This window comes from Hemiscyllium ocellatum, chromosome 28 (genome assembly GCF_020745735.1).
Source record: "Hemiscyllium ocellatum isolate sHemOce1 chromosome 28, sHemOce1.pat.X.cur, whole genome shotgun sequence".
Lineage (NCBI taxonomy): Eukaryota > Metazoa > Chordata > Chondrichthyes > Orectolobiformes > Hemiscylliidae > Hemiscyllium > Hemiscyllium ocellatum.
Window position 1 is genome coordinate 17720037 of NC_083428.1, and position 12126 is coordinate 17732162.

Genomic DNA, 12126 nt, shown 5'->3' on the forward strand with positions numbered 1-12126 from the left:
TTCTTTCTTTCATGTAATAAATTTATGTTCTTTTGCTCGAAATATATTGACCGTCTTGAGTTGAATATGTTCAGTGACTAACCACCACGGTAAGCAAACTGAAAAAATAAAACTTATGGTCGATCAAGCCAAGTTTCACTCTGGAATCAGCTGGGATAATAACAGGATGAGTAAGAGTTCCTCCACATTAGGTTTATCTATGTGCTGTGAGTCATACAGATCAGGAAGATCCTAAGCTTTATTCACATTCTGTGCTGAGTGGGTTGAGTCATCTGGTAGGCCTCTGAGTTATTGGATGGACAGAGATACCAAACAAAGCCAAGTTTCCATCTCAGGTACTGAGCTAACACTACTGCAAAATGGATGTGCCAATGAAGCCAGGATCAGTCACAGGTCTAATTTCAAACAGCCCTGTCAATGATGCCCAGCTCAAACAAGAGAACTGAGAATCACCAAACTCTCCTCTAACCCAAGTGATGCAGAGGTGTAAGCGTTGGACTGGAGTGGACAAAGTCGAAATCTCACTTCACCTTACGAGATGGCTGTGCTCTGAAAGCTTATGATTTCAAATAAACCTGTTGGACTGTAACCTGGTGTCATGTGACTTCTGACTTTAACCTAAGTGGCTGACTTCAAGGGATAATGGAAAAGAAGACTGATCCTGGCTTCATTGACAGGGCTATTTGAAATTAGACCTGTGACTGATCTTGGCTTCCTATAAATGTAAATATCAGGAATTCAAAGAACATTTTGACTTATAGCTAATTTTTGCAATGTATTTTGACATTCACCATCAATGTATCATAGATGTAGTGAAGTGCACCAATCTGAGATGGATTATTGACATTGGCTGAGAGAGTTGCAAAGACTGAACAAAGTGAAGAATCCAAATTTATATCTGCACCTGAATAAACTATGCACATTACAAACTGTCCAGTAGCAAATTACATTTAACTATCTTCCCTTCATAAGTGAAGTACACACATGTCCACGGGATGTCATGATAGTTATATTAGGAATATTCTATTCACTATTCTGTCATCCTTTGTGGATTGTCCTCCAAACATCTTTCCTTCACGTTTATTTGGTCAGCAGGATCCAATTTGTGATTTGAGAACCGATCTTCTATCTTTCATGGAACAGAAGCACAGTTAGAAAATATGCAAAATCATTTGCAATGAATGTAGGATAAAACTTCTGAGGAATTAATTTCTGAGGAGTATTATGTAATATAAAAGTAGAATTACATGAGAATATCAGGTGCCTCTATACAGTGCACACGTTTTATTTGTAATTGTCTGTTCCATCAAATCAATTCAATTGCACCCGATCATGACAATTTTGGTCCCATGGTAATTTGTTCAACATATCCCCTCTAATCAGCAGAACCTGGCCCACTGATCTTTACCACTGACAATAAAGCAGCTCTTAATAAGGTCATTTAGCTAATTTGCATAAAAGCAGCATTCACATATTCTGTAAATGAAGGCGCTCCAATGATTTGCATAATATGTGCACAGCTCATTTGCTCCTCGATGAATTTGAATATTGTATAAACAGTAATTGTGCAGATAGAACTTAAGTGCAATACTGAGAAAACTGCAGTCAAAAGGGATCAAACTGTCACCAATTAACCAGAGTTGTAAGATAACCACAATAGAATTGGATCTGAGCTCTGTTTTACTAAGAAAGATTTCACTTTAGAAATAATGACATTTCATAAATATCACAAAGACCTTTATGCATGATGAATTCCTTCAAACTGCATTGCTTGTAATGTAATCAAATATAACAGGCAGGTTGGGATTAGATGAGGGAGTAGAGCAGGGAGAGTGGGGGAAGGGACTACCCCAGGTCAGCAGGGATCTGTACCAAGTCTGAAGGAGCACTCTTTTGAGAGCCTTATCTGCTACTTGTGTTCGTGCATTGATTGATTGGCATTAATAGAGCAGTTGAAAATGTGTTGCTGGTTAAAGCACAGCAGGTCAGACAGCATCCAAGGAATAGGAAATTCAACATTTCGGGCATAAGCCCTTCATCAGGAGTTCCATTTTAACTCCGGGCTGTTGGAGAGTCAATGTTTCAGACACTAGCGCTGCATCATTCCTGATGATCATTCCTAATAAGGGCTACTGCCCGAAAGGACAATTCTCCTGCTCCTCAGATGCTGCCTGACCTGCTGTGCTTTCTCCAGCACCACATTTTTCGACTCTGACTCTCCAGCATCTACACTCCTCACTTTCTCCTAACTCCAGGCAATTGGCCTAGTTCTTGACACCACAGGGTGGGAGAGTGGAGACCAGCCAGAAACTCCCAGTCTGTCTACGATATCAGGCCTTAAATGGTCGTATGAGCCCCTCATTCATTTCAGCTTGTGGAAAATGCCCGTGGGTGGGGAGTGATGATCCTGGTAAAGCAGCAAGCTGGCCAGCAGAGCAAATACCCACCCACACTCCCACCCATCTGACACTAAATATTTGATGTAAGGAAGCACAGTTTAAAAACTAATTAGAGATATAAGGGTATGACTCAAATCAGCATTGACGACACAGCTTCAACATCTTATTTGGGTTTCTGGTTTTTTTTCACGATTTTATAGGAACACAGCAAGCAGCACGTTGAGATTTAATGAAGTTGGGTAGCTCATCACTCTGCCAATCCCCAAATGCCTAGTTTTCTCAATAAAACTTTGTAAGTGTACCACATGAGATTGTACTCACAGCTTGCACTCCACATCTGAATTTCTGAGTCTGTTAACACGCTCTTCCCACACTGCTATTTGATGGATGCCATGTTTTGGAGGTGCCGGTGTTGGACTGGGATGGACAAGGTCAGAAGTCAGATGACACCAGATTACAGTCCAACAGGTTTATTAGAAATCATAAGCTTTTGAAGACCTGACAAAGGGGTAACACTCCAAATACTTGTGATTTCAAATAAACTTGTCGACCATAATTTGATGGATGAAAGGAATCATAAAATGTTTGCCATATTCAGCTTAGGACCTATGAATGAAATAGAAACTAATCCAAATGAAAATACTCATGGAATGGTCTTATGACCAAGTAAGCTCCCAGGAATTTCAAAGAATTGATTCTGCAATAACCGAAACTTGGCAATTAACTTCAGCAGCCTTGGCCAAGGAGAAAATTTTAAAAAGTGTTTCCTTTTCTTCCTTTCTGGCAAAAAAGGTATGTCATGTCAAGACTAAAGTCGTTCTCATTGAAAATCTACAGATATTCATTATCCAGTTGAAGCCACTGACTTGCAGGCAGGATAAATCCTATCCGTTACTCCTTCTCCCACCACCCCCCCCACTCCCCACATACCCCACCCCTCTCCCGCCCCACCATACCTAGATATTAAGCCTTGGAATATAGAGCCTAATTTGGGATCCTGGCTCTCACCTTATCTCTGAGCAACTAATTTGACACAATGAATAATAAATCTCATGCCTTTCACGATTGCAGTATTCAGTACCCCTCGTCAACCAACATATTTACCATTGACACATCTGGGAGAACACAATAAAGAAGAGTAGTAGATTATATGGTCTATCAAGCTAACTCCACCATTCAAGATAATCATGGCTGACCTTCAACTTCACCTTTCCACCCAATCCCCATGTCCTTTAAGTTCTTGAGAGATCGGTCTGTCTCAGCCTTCGATGTATTTAACAAATGAGCATCCGCCACTCCCCTGGGAGAGAGAAATCACAATCCTTAGAATGAAGTCATTTCTCAGCCCTTTAATAGTCTAAGATTGTCTCTCTGGGTTTTTGATTGTCCAGGCAGCAGAAGCAATCTCTCAGTGCTGGCCCAGTCAATGCCCTGTAGGAATTTATATATTACAGTCAGCTTGCTTCTTGTGCTTCTGAACTCCAGAGAATAAAGGACTAATTTACTCAGCTTCTCAACATCAAACAACTCTACCATCCCAGGGACCAACTAAGTCCAACTGAGATAAGGTGGGGGGAGGGGAAATGAGGAAGCTGGAGAAATCTGCATTCATCCCTTGTGGTTGGAGGGTTCCTAGGCGGAAGATGAGGCACTCTTCCTCCAGGCGTCTTGTTGCCATGGTCTGGCGATGTAGGAGGCCAAGGGCCTGCATGTCCTTGGCGGAGTGGGAGAGGGTGTCAAAGTGTTCAGCCACGGGGCGGTTGGGTTGGTTTGTCCGGGTGTCCCAGCGGTATTCTCTGAAGCGTTCGCAAGTAGGCGGCCTGTCTCCCCAATGTGTAGGAGGCCACATCGGGTGCAGCGGATGCAGTAAATGATGGGTGTAGAGGTGCAGGTGAATTTGTGATGGATATGGAAGGTTCCCTTGGGGCCTTAGAGGGAAGTGAGGGGATAGGTGTGGGCGCACATTTTGCATTTCTTGCGGTTGCGAAGGTGCCGGGAGTGGAGGTTGGGTTGATGGGGGGTGTGGACCTGACGAGGGAGTCGCGGAGGGAGTGGTCTTTCCAGAATGCTGATAGGGGAGAGGAGGGAAATATTTCTGTCACAAATTCACCTGCACTTCCACATACATCATTTACTGCATCCGCTGCACTCGATGTGGCCTTCTACATTGGGGAGACAGGCCGCATACTTGCGAAATGTTTCAGAGAACACCTCTGGGACACCTGCACCAACCAACCCAACTGCCCCATGGCTGAACATTTTAACTCCCTGTCCCACTCCCCCAAGGGCATGCAGCTCCTTGGCCTCCTCCATCACCAGACCATGGCAACAAGACGCCTGGAGGAAGAGTGCCTCATCTTCCGCCTAGGAACCCTCCAACCACAAGGGATGAATGCAGGTTTCTCCAGCTTCCTCATTTCCCCTTCCCCCACCTTATCTCAGTTTGACTCAGCACCACCTTCTTGACCTGCAATCTTCTTCCCGACCTCTCCATCCCCATCCCCTGTCTGGCCTATCACCTCACCTTAACCTCCTTCCACCTATCGCATTCCCAACACCCCTCTCCCAAGTCCCTCCTCCCTACCTTTTATCTTAGCCTGCTTGGCACACCTTCCTCATTCCTGAAGAAGGGCTTATGCCCGAAACGATGATTCTCCTGCTCCTTGGATGCGGTCTGACCTGCTGCGCTTTTCCAGCAATACATTTTTCAGCTCTGATCTCCAGCATCTGCAGTCCTCACTTTCTCTCAGGATTTATAGCCGGATACAGTTACCATTGCACCACCAAGTCCTCAACAGCTGTAGTGATTAATTTTGGGAATGACCAGATTTGAAGAGGACAGGGATAGAATAATATCAATATAAAACAATTCATTGTGTGCATTTATTTGAAACTTAAGACATGTGATAAGATGAATTTTAAATACCAGTGTTTTTCCATGACATGTTCCAATAGCATGGAGTTACTATTCCATAACAGACACCTGAGATTATTTCCATATCAACACACTAACAACAGTCTGTACATCATTACTTGGTGCCAGGTACAAGGACACAATGCTCTTAGACTACAGACAAGGTGTGATTGCCTTTGATTCTAGTGTTTTCAGATAAGAAGGCATCTGGCGTGCAATATTTTGCTGTAATACAGTGGTTACTCTTCCTTTCCCCTACCCACAACATCCGACCCCAACTATCATTTAGGAAAACCACTCCTGCTTGAGTGAAGATGCAGAAAAGTAACATTTAATGCAGAGGCTCCCACATTACCTGTCAGATGACAGCTATCGTAGAAGCACGTACAGCTTACATGAATCAAACTGGGAGTTGAATGAAGCATAAATTCAAAGCTTATTTTAAGAGCCAGACAATGCTGTTAAGATCCAATGAATAGTTTTTTTTTCACAACTATAAAGAAAAATAACACATTAGGAGATTTAATCCTCCCTGTTGATAGTCTTAACTCACTCCCACACACTGTATATATCTGCCTCTTTTGTTTCATTGAGCACAAGAGAGTTTCAAAAAGACACTATGGATAAGTAGACATAAACCATGTAATGATTATATATTACAATTCACTACCATCCTCTTCATCAAAACCTAGTCTTCCTCGGCACTACTTCAAAAGTCATTCACAGTGTTGTGTTAGCCTCCTCTAATGTGATTTCTGGAATGTATCATCTAATATTCAACAATACGGTGGCACAGTGGTTAGCACTGCTGCCTCACAGCACCAGAGACCTGAGTTCAATTCCTGCCTCAGGTGACTGTCTGTGTGGAGTTTGCACATTCTCCCCGTGTCTGTGTGGGTTTCCTCCGGGTGGGTCGGTTTCCTTCCATAGTCCAAAAATGTGCAGATTAGGTAAATGCTAAATTGCCCGTAGTGTTAGGTGAAGGGGTAAATGTAGGGGAATGGGTCTGGGTGGGTTGCTCTTCGGAGGGTCGGTGTGGACTTGTTGGGCTGAAGGGCCTGTTTCCACACTGTAAGTAACCTAATCTAATGCCTAGATTTCGTTGTAGTGGGCAACAAACAGCAGATTGAAAAGGAACAGGACATTCAGGGTCAGAGCGAATGATGCAACCAAACTGTGCCTCTCGTCAACCGAACAGATTAAAGGACAGTAAAATGAACAAAGGTGAGACACAGCCACATCTCCTTCCTCAGCACCTGCCTAAGGAACCGACTGATCCCACACGGACTCCGAACTACATTCCAACCAACAAAATTTGGACCCAACCAGGCTTCCGCCTGGGAACCCTCCAACCTCAAGGTATGAATTCAGATTTCTCCAGCTTCCTCATTTCCCCTCCCCCCACCTTGTCTCAGTCGGTTCCCTCAACTCAGCACCGCCCTCCTAACCTGCAATCCTCTTCCTGACCTCTCCGCCCCCACCCCACTCCGGCCTATCACCCTCACCTTGACCTCCTTCCACCTATCCCACCTCCATCGCCCCTCCCCCTAGTCCCTCCTCCCTACCTTTTATCTCAGCCTGCTTGGCTCTCTCTCTCTTATTCCTGATGAAGGGCTTATGCTCGAAACGTCGAATTCTCTATTCCTGAGATGCTGCCTAACCTGCTGTGCTTTGACCAGCAACACATTTGCAGCAGAGGTGAGACAAAGACCTAAATGCAAGTTGGTTAAATTCAGTGACCAATCAGGGCCAGAGAAGAAATGCATGAGAGAAAGAAAGGGGCAAAGAAACTAATATAATTTCTTTTCAAATTTGGCATTTTTCAAAGAACAGTCAATACTTGAATGAATGAAATACCAAACTTATAATAGTTAACTTGCAATGCTAGAGAGGCTGATTGGCAATAATTAATAACTAATATATCTTTATTGACACTTACATTATTAATCTCTAGCCCTTCGCCTCTGCAGTGAATTTCGTTTGCACCCCTCCCATGCAAATATAGCAATTTCATTCCATTCAAATATGTCAAAGATAAAGTAGTCAACACAACATTCATCGATTTTGTGATGCTAAAGATAGAACAGCATAAATAAGACAGCAACTTTTGAAAATTTGAACATCCTCCTTCATGTGTAGCTTTGTGTACCATTCATACAGACATAATTTCGAGCACTATTAACATTAACAACTCTGTCAGGTTGCAAAAAGTGTCTGGCTGGATAAAATCTTCAGTGTGGTGAAATGGTCTAAAGTGCTTTGCAGTTTTGGTGGGGATTTACTGAAGCCAGAGTGAGAAAAAAGGCTTGACGCAAACATGAACAGAGGAAACAAAGTGGAATGGGTTAGACAGAGAAAGAAATATAGAGGAAGTGTGGAGTGTGTGTGGTGAAGATGGATGATGTCTGTAAAGCTGTACTGACGACAACTGGAGGAAGCAGGATTGCTTAATGGCTCATTGTCAGAAAAGCAGAGCTGTAATAGAGTAAACTTCAGGCCAGAAGACAGGGAGGGATTTTAGAACTGGACAAAAGTTTTGATGTCAGTTTGATGAGTGGTGGTCATTGCAATGAAGCAATGAGTGTAATTTTGTACAGGGCAGGATGTGATCGGGGTATTTTAAACACAAGACAATTTGTGTTAGTTCCAATAAAAGATGGTGGTAAGAAGGATATTGAACATGTTAAGGATTAACCTATTATAGCAGGATATCAGCTACCTTAGTAACTAGTCCTTAATTGTATAATATTAAATTGATTGCTGACATTTCATGCCTTATTGTACATCTAGAACATAACATTTTAAACTGTCAGTATCCAAGTAAATCTTCACATTCACAGAAAACACTTCTCAGAGCTTTGATACAAGTGCACAAGATTTTACTAGGTTTTGTTATAAACAGAGACACAGTTTTAGACAGTTAGGACATCAGAATGCTTCTACCCATTCATCACTGGAATGGGCTGTAAAAGCCCAAATTTCCTTATTGGTTGGTCAGCAAGCAAAGTTCAACATGTGGTACATGCAAAGCTTCTCCTTAGAATCAAATAATAACTGGAGGAGCAGAATGTTGCCGCACATTTATTCAAGCTTTTTATATATGATAATGCAACTTCTGAAGTTATTTGGGGAGGATGGCCTCAATACATTCTCTATTCTTGTTGCATTTGGCATTGGCTGCTGCAAACATGCCAGTCTAAAATGTTTAAGACACACTACATATTGGAGTTTTGTTGGAATCAATTCTCAATATTCACTTCCCTGAACAGAACTGGTTAAACCCGACAGCAGATTATTGGCCTTGTTTTTCTGGAGATCTTGTTGTCAATGTTTTGGATTTGTGCATCTCACTTATAATACGCTGCTATGAAGCACCTTGGGATGTTTTGCTACATGAAAAGTACTGTATAAATGCAAGTTTTTTTTTAAAGGGTTGGTAATATGTCAAGCAGAAGGGTTTGTTCCTCTTGACTGTACAATCCTGGTGTTAGTTCTGCCGTCAAGAGGAACTGCAGATGGAAGCTATTCAAAATTGACCTCCTTCTCCCCTGACGGGCATTAGACACATAGAAAACAGGAACAAGAATAGGCCTTTCCTCCCTTTGAGTTGCCTCTGCTGTTCAATGGAGCGTCAGAGGCTGAGAGGTGACCTTGCAGGGGTTTATAAAATCATGATGGATATGGATAGGATAAATAGACAAGGTCTTTTCCCTGGGATGGGGGTAGTCCGGAACTAAGGGCATACGTTTAAGGTGAGAGGGTAAAGATTTAAAAGGGACGGAAGGGATAACGTTTTCACACAGAGGGTGGTACGTTTGTGAAATGAGTTGCCAGAGGAAGTAGTGGAGATTAGTACAATTGCACCATTTAAAAGGCATCTGGATGGGTATATGAATAGGACAGGTTTTAAGTGGTATGGGTCAAGTGCTGGCAAATGGGACTTAGATTAGGTTGGGATATCTGGTCAGCATGGACAAGTTGGACCAAATGGTCTGTTTCCATGCTGTACATCTCTACGACTCTAATATGATCATGACTGTTCACCTAATTCATTATCCTGTTCCAACTTTTGAATGAATGAATAATTTTATTGTCACGTGTATTGTGCAGTGAGAAAAGCCATAAATTACAGTGAAAAGCTTTTCCACTTTCACCATGATCCACCACCGTTTTGAATAGTTTAAGAATAAGGGAAAAAATAGAAAGATAAAAGGGGTTCATCCATCCTGAGCCAGCTCATCATCAATAGCGCCTGCATTGTCATCTGTCCTCCAAAATCTCGCTGCCGTCTACCCCAGACCCAACCAACACTGAAGTCACCATTCTTCAGGCACCAGTTCTCACCGCTGGGCAGATTCCCCTTCGCCACCAACATGCCTGTGCCGGACACACCAACGTCAGAGTTGCATCAGTCGCTGCTGCTGCGCCCACCTCGTCAATGTTGCTGTGATGCCCTCTGCCACTGCCATTGCCAACGACCAGGTCGCCGATGCTCAGGCACCATCGTTTGTCACTGGGCCTACCATGCTGATGTTTATTTCCGATATAGCAGTGGCCAGTTCTAATTCTGTGCTCACCCCGGAAAAGTTAGGAAGAGCTTGCTCGAGGCCACTCTGGGCTCACTCGCCGATGGCAAGAGTCCATGTTGGGATCCCTCTTCATTGCTGATGCCATGCAAGCTGAGCACAAGAAGTCAGCAAAGGAAAAAAGAAGGGAAAAGAGCAACATAAGAAAAGAAAAGCAGTTTGAGCAAATGATCCTCAATTCCACCACCATCTCCCCGTACCCTGCAATCCCTTTAGCCCTAAGAACTGTATCTAACTCCTTCTTGAAACATTCAGTCCATGAATGTGGACTGCTTGCTGTGACAAAGAATCCCACAGGCTCACCACTCTCTGGATGAAGACATTTCTCCTCATCTCAGTCCTACATGGCCTACTCCGACATCCTTAAACTTTGACCAGTCATTCTGGATATTACAAAAGTATTAGGATCATTGTGAAACTGTACAGTCGATACTCAATTTCCTTCATTTGACTCTCAACGAAACTCTCCATGAAATTCATCAAGATTCTCACTCAGCCAGTTTCTGGTAAAATTCAAATCTTTTTCTATTCTTAGCAGCAGTCCACTGTTGGTATGTGTATATGGAGCTTCAACTGGACAAAATGGACCATATAATTTTCAGTCGACTAAAATATAGATCTTCTTTCTGAATAAATTTCTAATCTCAGCCCTTTAGTCAGATATCTTCATCATTCCATTGTGACTCAATATACATTCCCCTGTTTTTTTTTAAGTGATTAGATTCCCTACAGTGGGGAAACAGGCCACTGGGCCCCACCAACCCTCCAAAGAATAACCCACCCAGACCCATTTCCCTCTGACTCATGCACCTAATACTATGGGCAATTTCGAATGGCCAATTCATCTGACCTGCACATCTTTGGACTGTGGGAGGAAACTCATGCAGACACGGGGAGAGTGTGCAAACTCCACACAGACAGTCGCCCGAGGCTAGAATCGAACCCAGCTCCCTGGCACTGTGAGACTGCAATGCTAACCACTGAGCCACCATGCTGCCCTCAATTTGAATTTTAAAATATTTGGTGACTTTTATTTATGTTGGGGGATTAGAGGAATGCAATTTAGTTTCATCATGATACATAGCAACTAGACTATGGGCCAGGTTAAACCAGGCTGGGAAGCAGAAGAGTCCATGAGGTGATAGTCCAGTTATGCCTCACAACTTCCTAATGGACTCATTGTGCCCCTATGTTCAGTAATGCTTTGACTCCCAGATGAGACACCATGCCACTATTCATTTGTGTGGCTATGGTGCTGCCTGTCCTCAATAACAAACACCTCCCTCCCTTACTGGGGCCTGTTTGAGCATACCTGACTCTCTCAAACCTCTATGATGCAGTACTGAATACAGGATCCATCACTCATATACTCTTCAAGCAGGTGCGACCCCTGCAGTAATCCAAAAATGCTGCAAAGGTAGCAGCCATTCAACTGCTCTGTCACTTTTAGGCTGGGCAGGCCTTCTTAAGAGGGATAAATGGTGACCAAGTGCACCTTCATCCTGCAGACCACCAAAACGGGATTTGACCATCTCTCCCCAAGTCTGTTTTGATTAAACCCAACCTCATATCTTCCCCACTCCTGAGAGTCAAGTGGTTTCACAGGAACAAATCTCCCAATCATCTTCCATAAAGCAGTCTGTGAAACAAACTTCATTCACATTATCAATCAAGGATGAGTATAGCCAAATGATAGATACTAATTCTTTGATTTTTTTTATAGCACACTTTCATTCAAAACTGTCGATATTTACTTTTAGTAGGTCCCACATACCCATTCTTCCCTCTTCATAAATATATTCTACTATCTAACTTGCACTGTTAACCACTAACTCACAGCATGAATCCTGCCTGTATCATGTTCCCCATACTGTGGCTCCACATGCAGTCCTATTGTCACTCGAAGTGCCTTTCAGTTGGGAGGTGGATTTGTCAAGGATGGGGGTAGAAAGCACTTAGTGAGGACAGCAAACTAGGCCTTTACATCAATGGCATTTAGGATGTGAATGAGAGTTAATCATGTTCTTGCTCCCAAATAATTTTGGAATTCTGGATTCATGTTCTCTCCTCCCAACAAATGTGGTTATATTTTTGGTGAAAAGTTCAAAATAATGATCAGGATGACTAAGCATTGTGCGGTATTGTTTTGGCCTTCCCGACAAACTATCATTTGAATCCTCTGAGCTTTGCTCTGGTTGAAATGATCTGGTGTTGACTGGGATTTGTA